This window comes from Strix uralensis, chromosome 6 (assembly GCF_047716275.1).
Source record: "Strix uralensis isolate ZFMK-TIS-50842 chromosome 6, bStrUra1, whole genome shotgun sequence".
NCBI lineage: Eukaryota > Metazoa > Chordata > Aves > Strigiformes > Strigidae > Strix > Strix uralensis.
The window spans coordinates 9,714,982-9,726,240 of NC_133977.1; positions in this window are offsets into that span (position 1 = coordinate 9,714,982).

An 11,259-nucleotide genomic window follows, 5' to 3' on the forward strand; every position below is an offset into this window, starting at 1 on the left:
TCTGGGCTTTCGCCTGCTACAGCAGAACAAAATTCTGAAACTGTTAAAAAAAAATGAAAGATCATTAAATAGGAAACTCATCTCAGTAATTAGATAAACATCTGTAAACTGTTGTTCCTTACGCAACACAGAAAATTCTTTCCCTATTTCAAACCTTCTTAAGAGCTTGTACTTAATCTCCAGAAAATTATAATTTATGCAAAGCTAGAAAAGGAATTTTGTTCCTCTAGCTAGTACTCCATTATTTCAAAGGATCATTTGTCTACAGCAGCAAAAAATTATTTCTTTCTGGTATATATCATACCTATTACATGAAACCATAACAGGTATTGAGACTTAAAGCTTTATCTTTCTTTAGCATTATGTGATTATATTACTAAAATGGTGTGAGATATCTTCAGTATTTACTGGTTTTTTACATTTACATTCCTAGCATTAGGTGATGTGACACCTTGGGCATAATCCAATTAGATAAGCAGAGAAACTCCCTTAGCTTCTCCCTTGAGCTCTAGCCAGGCTCTGGGGGAATCTTACGTGAGATTGAAACCAGATATTTCTGCTTAAAACAAAGGTGCCAGCTATTCTGGCTTGCTGATTTTTGGGTATATAAGGCTGGACCTGCTTGCAGTGACTCTGGATGCCTCACCTATGGGTGGACACACCGCGTAGGATTTCCCACTTGCCGGGAAATGGTCTCCAAATCCTCGCTGTAACCGGGGCTCCCCAGCCGCTGCAGATCTGGATGATGGTAACGTATGCAAGTGGTGATGTATCTTTCTTAATCACTATTCTCTCTCTCATGTAGTAATGATTTGATGCATTACCTTGTATTTTCCTGTTTGTTTGCTTTAAGTGCACTATTCTGTCTTTTCTTACTGTATGCTTTTTGTATTACTCTGTTACATTATTTAGTTATCACCAGTAAAATACACCCACTCTTTTCACTCTGGTGTCCGAGTTTAATTGATATCCTTAAACAGCAAAACATGGGATGCTCCTGTACCTAGAGTGTTGGAATGGAAGGATACAGGCTCTTTAGGAAGGACAGGCAGGGGAGATGAGGAGGGGGGGGTCACCCTCTATGTCACTGACCAGCTGGAGTGCATGGAGCTCTGCCCGGGAATGGATAAGGAGCTGACCAAGAGCTTAAAGGTCAGAATTAAAGGGAAGGCAGGGACAGGAGATGTTATAGTGGGGGGTTGCTACAGGCCACCTGACCAGGATGACTGAGCAGATGAGGCCCTCTATAGACAAGAATACAACCCTTGCATATTACCTCCTCCAAGCTCAGGAGCGATGCATCCCAACAAAGAGGAAGTCAGGTAAAAACACCAGGAGGCCTGCAAGGATGAACAAGGAGCTCCTGGACAAGCTCAAACAATAAAAGGAAGCCTACAGAGGGTGGAAGCAAGGACAGGTAGCCTGGGAGAAGTACAGAGAAACTGTTCAAGCAGCCAGGGATCAGGTTAGGAAGGCCAAAGCCCTGACAGAATTAAATCTGGCCAGGGACGTCAAGGGCAATAAGAAAAGATTTTACAGGTACATCATTGATAAAAGGAAGACTAGGGAAAAAGTGGACCCTCTCCAGAAGGACACAGGAGGCTTGGTTACGCAAGATATGTAGAAGGCTGAGGTACTCAACAACTTTTTTGCCTCAGTCTTTACTGGCAAGTGCTTCAGCCACACTGGCCAAGATGCAGAAGGCAAAGGCAGGGACTGGTAGAATGAAGAACTGTAGGAGAAGATCAGGTTCAAGAGCATCTAAGGAATCTGAAGGTGCACAAGTCCATGGGACCTGATGAGATGCATCCACAGGTCCTGAGGAAACTGGTGGATGAAGTGGCTCAGCCACTATCCATCATATTTGAAAAGTTGTGGCAGACCAGTGAAGTTCCCACTAACTGGAAAAGGGGTAACATAACCCCCATTTTTAAAAAGGGAAAAAGGAAGACCTGGGCATCTACAGGCCAGTCATTCTCACCTCTGTGCCCAGCAACATCATGGAGAGAATCCTCCTGGAAACTATGTTAGGGCACGTGGAAAATAAGGAGGTGACTGGTGACAGAAAACATGGCTTCACTAAGGGAAAATCATGCCTGATGAATTTGGTGGTCTTCTACGATGGGGTCACAGCATTGGTGGATAAGGGAAGAGCGACTGACCTCATCTACCTGGACTTGTGCAAAACTTTTGACACCGTGCCACACAACATCCTTGTCTCTACATTGGAGAGGTGTGCATTTGATGGATGGACCACTCAGTGGATAAGGAATTGGCTGGATGGTCACACTCAAAGAGTTGTGGTCAACAGCTCGATTGGAGAGTGGTGACAAGTGCCTTTCCTCAGGGGTCGGTGTTGGGACAGGCGCTGTTTAATGTCTTTGTTGGCTACGTGGACAGTGGGAATGTGTGCACCCTCAGCAAGTTTGCCAACGACACCAAGCTGTGTGGCACGGTCAATACGCTGGAGGGAAGGGATGTGCCATCCAGAGGGACCTGGACAGACTGGAGAGGTAGGCCTGGGCAAACCTCCTGAAGTTCAGCAAGGCCAAGTGCAAGGTCCTGCGCATGGGTCAGGGTAACCCTAAGCACAAATACAGGCTGGGTGATGAGTGGATTGAGAGCAGCCCCAAGGAGAAGGACTTGGGGATATTAGTGGATGGAAAACTGCCTAAGAGCCAGCAATGTGCGCTCACAGCCCAGAAAGCCAACCGTGTCCTGGGCTGCATCAAGAGAAGTGTGGCCAGCAGGTTGAGGGAGGGGATTCTCCCCCTCTACTCTACTCTCATGAGACCCCACCTGGAGTCCTGCGTTCAGCTCTGGGGTCCATAACGTAAGAAGGACATGGACCTGCTCGAGCAGGCCCAGAGAAGGCCATGAACATGATCAGGGAGCTGGAGCACCTCCCCTGTGAGGACAGGCTGAGACAGTTGGGGTTGTTCAGCTTGGAGAAGAGAAGACTCCGAGGAGGCCTTATAGTGGCCTTCCAGTACTGAAAGGGGCTACAGGAAAGGTGAAGAGGGACTCTTGTCATGCTCTACCTGTGAGGAGGAGGGTAGGTGACTCAGATTCGCAAGTTCCCTTTGGTGTGGACTAAAATGAGATAACACTCGAGGTCCGTACAGAATTATCAACTTTAATGGAAGCAAATATTCTGTAAACATTGGCACTTTCACACCTGTATCTATCTAAGCTACGTGGCTTTATGAGAAATCAAGGTTGGCCTTGCGTTACTTAATTTTAACTGTTACTTAGCAGCTTTAAGGTTACTTAGAAGAGAAGAGAGAGAGAGAGAGAGAGATCACCGTCCTAGATCCAACGTTGGATAGGCCAGTGGGAGTGTTTGCTGTGGAGAGTTCACCCTAGACTTTTTATGTGCCCCTATTTATGGCTCTAGTTCCTGGACTTCTGGAACCTTCTTTCACCCCAGTTCCAGGAGTGGTTGAGACACCAGTAAATCAAGAGGAGTGACATCAGGCCCCTTCCCGTGACTTACGGAGGTCCCACCTGTGGGGGCGTTACCTAGGCTTACAGTACAGCCACTTGGGGTTTGTCCCTTACAACTCTTCATCAGGGATTATAGGGATAGGATGAGGGGTAATGGTTTTAACTTGAAAGAGGGTAGTTTTAGATTAGATGTAAGAAAGAAATTCTTCCCTGTGAGGGTGGTGAGGCACTGGCACAGGTTGCCCAGAGAAGCTGTGGCTGCCCCCTCCCTGGCAGTGTTCAAGGCCAGGTTGGACGGGGCTTTGAGCAACCTGGTCTAGTGGAAGGTGTCCCTGCCCATGGCGGGGGGGGTGGAGCTAGATGATCTTTAAGGTCACTTCCAACCCAAACCATTCTGTGATTACAAGTGAAGTGCATCACTCCATCCACAACATCCTGTTACTGTTTCTGCTCAGTGCATAGCCAGCTGTGCTTCAGACCTCCATTTTCTGATATACATGTAAGTCAAGGCAACCAAAATTGCTGCCTTCTTACCGGTATCTCTGCCTGAAATGCGACAGCTGTATGTAATACCTTCATCTGACACAGAATGGATTGTGGTCAATATACTTCTCTGCCTCTTTGAGACAAAAAATAATGGTTGCTCCTAATAACCTTGATAACTTTTATAACCTTGTTTTACTTTCAAATAAAATTTGTTTGCAATCCTTTCATCTCTGAGGTTGTATTTACATTGTTCTCCAACATGAAATGGTAAATGAAAATCCTCTAGTGACCTTGTCTAAATCACACTCATTCAGTATGCTTTTGCTGTGCTCTTTGTACTCCCCTTCTACCTATACTGAATGAACTTATCTTTCTGGTCTCTTCTTTTAGGGAAATTTTTCCTTGATAATCTTATTGATTGCCCTCTTGTGTCCTATCTGATTGACTGTAAGTAAACTGGGCATTATATTTAAGGCAATGCATGCTTTTAAATTTACATTGTTTGCACTGTATTTTCATTACTTTCAGCCTATTCTTCCATCATTACAATCTAAAATTTTTTTGAGTCTTTTCATCTTACTTTCTTAATAACATCTTCATAGAACCATTTGTCATCAGTGTTTTGGCTCAAGTACCATTTCCTTCTCCCTTATATGCACACAAAGCCCACACAACGGCTTTAGAAAGCAACCCTGGAGAGTTACTGCTGATGGGATTGGCTGATACTGTTTTAAACCTTAATCTAAAAAAGAATATATTTATCACCTGTTATTTCTTGGGGATTTTAAGGAACACTATATTTCTCAGCAAATTTGTTTTAGCAAAGAAACAAACAAAACCAGAAAATTCAAACAGATTTTAGAACCTCAATTACATACTAAGTAACTTCAAAGCATATAATATGTTAAAAAAAAATAAAATCAATTATACTAAAACACTCTAATCCATAAATGAAGAGGCAACCTATGCAAACTTAGATTTCTTTGGTAGAAGCAATAGACATTGTTAAAAATCAGTAAGGCTTGCAGTATCAGCTAAATACACGAAGATAACCTGTTGTTCATTCAAAAATGTTCATTAATGTAACTTGATTCTTGAAGGGAATTACAAGATAATCCTATCTTTCTCCTACACTTTAGTAATTAATCTGCCTGGTTTCTTTGCAACTCATCTCACCCGACTTCCTGGAGAACTCTGAGCCCCATGAGCTTTTGTGTGGGTGCAGTTGTCGGTGAGTGCAGAGCTCACTGTGGGTGATTAGCAGGGCAGATTAGCAATCAGGAATTTTACTGAAAACATGACATTGAAATTTTACCATGAAAACTGAACATGCTTGTTAATAATACAAAAAGCCTTTGAACAGCTGATTGACAGAAAAAACCTTGCACTAACAGAAGCTCTCTGCTGATTTACTTCAGCAGGTGTTGTGTCATTTATTTATTTCTACCTTTTTCTTCTCCACTTGGTGCAGTTTGAGGAAGATTAAAACATCCAGACATTGGAGAAAAGGAAACCAATTCAAGCACTCAGCATAAAGGAGACCTATCTCCACCTCCCATCCCCTTGAAGAACACTACTGGAAAATATCCTTTCCTATTTTTTTTAAATTCCTTTGCCACCTTCTCTTTTTCTGAAGAGTTCATTTTCACAGATGGTAGGCACACTCTAGTTGCTCTCTTCAGTCCAGAGAAGCTGCTTTTCTATATAAGCCTGGCAGACTTACAAAGCAAGGATTCCCCATCACCCATAAAAATATTGAGACAGACGAAGGAAGTGCCTGAATTTAGAAACATTTCCACACAGCCTGGAACTATATAGCACAGAAACAAACCACTGCAGTCTGGCATTGCTTTGTTTGTAGCACTATGAAATATTTCAACTGATTATAAAAGAAATGCTACTGTGCAACAGCTACCCAAAACCTCTTCTCATTTTGGAAGCTGCTTTGTTTATGCTGGAACTTGCTCCACAGGAGAGCACATGATTTCAAACCAGTTATTTGCCTGGCACAAATGAAAATAGACAAGACAAACACTGTCAAATTTCACTGAGGTATTCATATCTGCTAATACAAAAGCCAAATATGATCTCTTTGCTTATTTTTTGGATAGAGGAATGTGCTGCAGGCTGCATGAAGAAATAGACTATCAGGAAGGTTGATTTCTTTGGAGTTAGAGATGGACACTGCTGCATCTATTTACCTGTATAAATTGGCTCATATTTGTAATAGTTGGCAATGACAAATAATAACCTGCAGTGCCTTTTCCATAAAGTTGTTTCTAACTTAAATAAAAAGAAATTTTACCCTTCTACCAAAGACCAAAATTAAAATCTACTAGTGATCCAACAACTGCTATTTTGTTTGTACACAGAATGGTGTCCTTGACTGGAATGCCACAAAGTGAGAAAATAACCAGCTTACAAAATAGCATATGATATATAACCCATGTCCAATTGTGATCACCTAGAACACCGGTCATTCTTCTTTATCCCCATCCACCCTCATACAAAAACTGCTTTTTCACAGGAGAGTTTGACTGGTTTCCTTTAGGAAATAAAGTGTCTGTTTCACTTGAGTTACACCACTCACTACCTTGAGTTCCAGTCTCTGGTTAGCTGGCTTACTCATTTAAATCACACAGCTTGTTACACTGGATTTTTCTGGGTGAAAGGAGGAACACGTTACCAGTGTCTGGAAGCCTCATGACTTTTTCTGGGTAAAATGCAATTCTGACAAGGTGAATTACATTTCACCTTAAGCTTTTTTAGTAGCTGTGCTGGTTTTAGCTCAAGTTGAGTTAATTTTCTCCATAGTAGCTAGTATGGGGCTATGGTTTGGATTTGTGCTGGAAACAGTGTTGATAACACAGGGACGTTTTTGTTGCTGAGCAGTGCTTAGACAGGGTCAAGGCCCTTTCTACTCCTCACCCCACCCCACCAGTGAGGAGGCTGCGGGTGCACAAGACGACCCCAACCGACCCCAGGGATATCCCAGACCGTGTGGCGTCATGCTCGGCACATACAGCTGGGGGAAGAAGGAGGAAGGGGGGGATGTTTGGAGTGATGGCGTTTGTCTTCCCAAGTCACCGTTACGTGTGACAGAGACCAGCTGCCCTGCGGATGGCTGAGCGTCTGCCTGCCCATGGGAAGGGTGAATGAATCCCTTGTTCTGTTTTGCTTGTGTGCGTGGCCTTTGCTTTACCTATTAAACTGTCTTTATCTCAAGCCCTGAGTTTTCTCACTTTTACTCTTCTGATTCTCTTGCTCATCCCATTGTGAGGGTAGGGAAAGACTGGCTGCATGGTGCTTAGTTGCTGGCTGGGGTTTAACCACGAAAGCAGCAAACTTAAAAATAAAAAGAAAAATCAGAAAAGGCTTAATTTTCTTTGGTGGAGCTCACTGTTATGCTCAGTTTAATATTTGAATATTATCTTAAAGGAGAAGACAAATTAATCTTTTCTTGCTTGAGATGCACCATTCTTGATTGAAACTAGAAAGATTTTCACACACTATATAGTAAAATCTTGTCACGACACATATTAAACAGGCAAGGAATAACAGAATATGTGGAAAGATTACAGAAGATTAAATAAATAATTCTTGCTTGAATCATGTGATACCACAGTTATAATTTGTTGTGGTTTTGAAGTGAGGTAGTATAAGATTTTCTTTATTGTTCATGTGGAAATTGGAGCAGAAGCTCGCTGCTGAGCATGGAAATAATATACCACTCTAGTGGGAAAAAAATCTTTGGCTAGGTAATACATGAAACAGTATTGGAAAGTATAAGATGTGCAGTATGAACCAAAGTCAAGTCGGATCTACCTAGCTGTAATTTGTAGAGACTCAGAGCAGTTAAGTCTCATCAGCTACAGCTCATGTATTTGTAAAGGTTATGATAAGCTGCCTTTTCAACTCCTCCAATCCTAGATGGCAACAGCAACTGAAAACCCCAAGAGCACAGCCTTTGAAAAGCCAAAAGATGAGATGCATCAATTTGCAGTGATCACTTAGCAAGACACAAGATTACATTACAAAGGAATTTATTTTCCCATTACCTTCCTGTCCCTTCATCCAATTTCTGCTGTGTTCTGCTTACAATGAAGTTTGACCTCAGTATGTAGAAGGGAGAATTAATAAACAACAGCTTTGTATTATAGGTTCTCTAATGAGACCTAAATACAAATTACAATGAAGTTCTTAGCTGAAATAGTTAAGACACAGAAGTTCAGATGAAGAAGACACTAGGACTCTCCAATTTTGAGTGTGTCAGAAACATTTTCTTTCTATTTTCCTCACACACATTCCTAGCATTGTATTGCTTAATAGCACTTGTCTGCTTTACTATTTTTTTAGGGTGTTTGGGGTGGGGTGTGTCTGTGTTTGTTTTCTAAACACAGTAATAAATACATGTATGCCATTATCATACAAGGATAAAAATAAAGACCTTATTTTCAAAGCACTTGGATAAGAAGTGCTATACACAGACTTGTAATTGTTCTTCTGAGTGTGTTTTCAGAGTTCGGTTTTGTTTTTTCTGGTTTGTTTGGGTTTTTTTGTTGTGGGTTTTTTTGGTTTGTTTTTGTTTTTCCCTTCATGTTAAGGGTGACCTGTGCTACTAATACTGTCTGTCCAGAAAAGAAAAAAAAAAAATGGTCATTTGCTTGACTGTGTGTGTGTGATCAGACAATGAACTCACAAAAAAGATTAAGGGATGACAAAGAGATAGCTCAGCCTATATTCACTGTGCAGATATGTAGAAAAAATTGGTCAATAATAATTTCACATTCAGAAATACAAGCTAGAAAGACCAAAGTACAGTCAAAGGCCACCCCTGCTGCATTTATCAATAAATTAGACTGCACAGGTCTCCACTTTATAAACTAAATTTAACATGGAACTGTTATTAGCCAGTTATACAGAAAAGCTGTACAGACACAGCAAGAAGCCTCTGCTTTGTAAAACAAAAATAATATTATAGCCCACGCAAAAAGTATTCTCTCCATATAGGCAGAACTACTTGCCCTTCATTTATTATCTCCTTGTACTGTTAACAAAATAAAGCAAAAAACCTCCACCCTCTTGGGCCTTATATAGACAGATTGACAGTATCTTTCCACCCTACTGTGTGTGGCACTACTTACTTTATGTAGAGAACGGGGTGCACAAGGAACTATCTTCACTGGGCTGGAGTTCAGGTGTTTTGAGTGATGTGCAGGAGGCTTTAATGAGTCATATTTGACATATGGTGTTTATCTCACATATTTAGGATGTATTTGGACTGTAGTAGTGCAGCAATGTTTACTGGATGAACATAAATCCTCTAGTACTATTACTAGCCTGGGAAACCTAGCCAGTCATAGAATAACCCCTAACAAGTTCTCTTCCCCTCAAGTAAATCCAGTGCTAGGGTCAACTTAGAGTGACAATGACTCTGAAGAGCCAACCTGTATAGCATATACTATGTTGTTGAATTTCTATAGCAATATTTAAACCACAGCACAGATTAGTTTCTAAAAATTCACTCAAGCAAAGCACAAAATGTTTTCCCTTCCCCCCCCCGCCCCCAATCAGATATTCCCCATTCCAGGAAAATATAAAATTTAATCCAGTTGAATAGTTTTTACCTTAGACCTAGTAATGTATTTTAAGGTTTCAGGTTTTGGTATACATTTTTTATGGCTTATCCGAGATGGTCTGACTTATGATTAAAACAAACAAACAGAAAACCAAACAAAAATCTTGTTTAAACTATATATAAATTCCAGGTACTGCACAAATTATTAAAATAAAATTCTGTTGGCAGTGCCATACCAGTACATTTTCTGTTCAAATAACTCATGCATTTGTTACCTTTGGGATACTTTATCTAGGAGATCTAAGCAACCTGAGTTCTCAAATCTTGCTCATTTAAAAGGCCAGTAATTGTACCACTCTTACTCAGTGCCAACATACGAATCATAAAAGAGAAACTGGATCAAAATTGTACTAGGTACTTAGAACTCTCAGCCATGTTTGCATAAGTTTAAGGGTGAACACCAATTCTGTGTTTTTAATCAGTAAAAACACACTTCCTAAAGTATAGAATATCCATCTATGAATAAAGAGGAAATTTTACACTATGAAAAACCTTCTATTTATCTCCCAGCCCTTTAGTTACACAAAAAGGAGCAAAATCTTGCAAAACTTACACTGTTTTTGAAAACCACATCTCATTAAGGTTTCTGTCACGCTCTCTGATCATTCAGTTTCATACTAACTATTTCTTCAATAAAACTGCGTGTATTATAACAATTTTTTGACCCAAGATTCCAGCTTCAAAATATTTGTAGCAGCAGCTATGCAATTGTCACAAATAGCCTCATTTCCCATAAATATATAAACCATTTGCTAATCCTGGTCACAGATCTGAATATATTTTCCTTTAAATACCTATAGGTGGTGCTGATATACAATTGTTTCTTAAAAAAAGTGACAATCACAAAGTAACTGTAGCAAAACTACTCATGAAGATAGATAGCCCTCCTGGTTGTGCAAATTTACTTCAGGGAAATGTAGCTGAATCAGAAATCAGAGTGAAATGCATTATTTGTGTTTTCCTCAGGTGCTTATTACAAGAGGTTTTTTCATATGGCCATGTCTTATAGCGAAGACTCTTTCCAAGACTGAAGTTGCAAAATATAAGGGCATTTTTTAATTGTTGGAAATACCCAATAACAACAACATAAACTGTGAAAATGTAGCTGTGCTGAATATGGCATAACTACAAAGAAAAAGAAACATAAATATGTTTCCCCAAGGATTTCTCTTTCAGGTTGCACATTCCATTCTGATAACCATAAATTTTGTCATTTGGTATAAATTATGACAATGTAGCTACTAATAATAGCTCTCTGGGCATCAGCCCAATTTGCTGAAATGAAGCAGAACTAACTAGCTGCTCCACAAACATATAATGGAAAAGAACAAAACCTTTGCCAGGCATAATTAACATGTGGTAACATGAAAATCAATACCAGATGAATCCATACTTTCTGGTTTCAAAAAATACATAATAATTCCACATTAGTGATTATTTATAGAAAAACTGAAGTGTTTGCAATTATGAACATACTTCACGGTAAAAGTCATAACTTGAGACATTTCCTGTAATGTTAACACTTTACACTTAATTTCCAAGCTCTATTCAGCTTTTTGAAATCATGAAACTTAAGAAAACAAGTTACAGTAAGAAAATAAACAACTTCAATAATTCTAGAGATGTTTAAAAGATAAATAAAGCACAGTAAAAAAATTTTCAGCAAAAACTTGTATAAATAGTTAAAC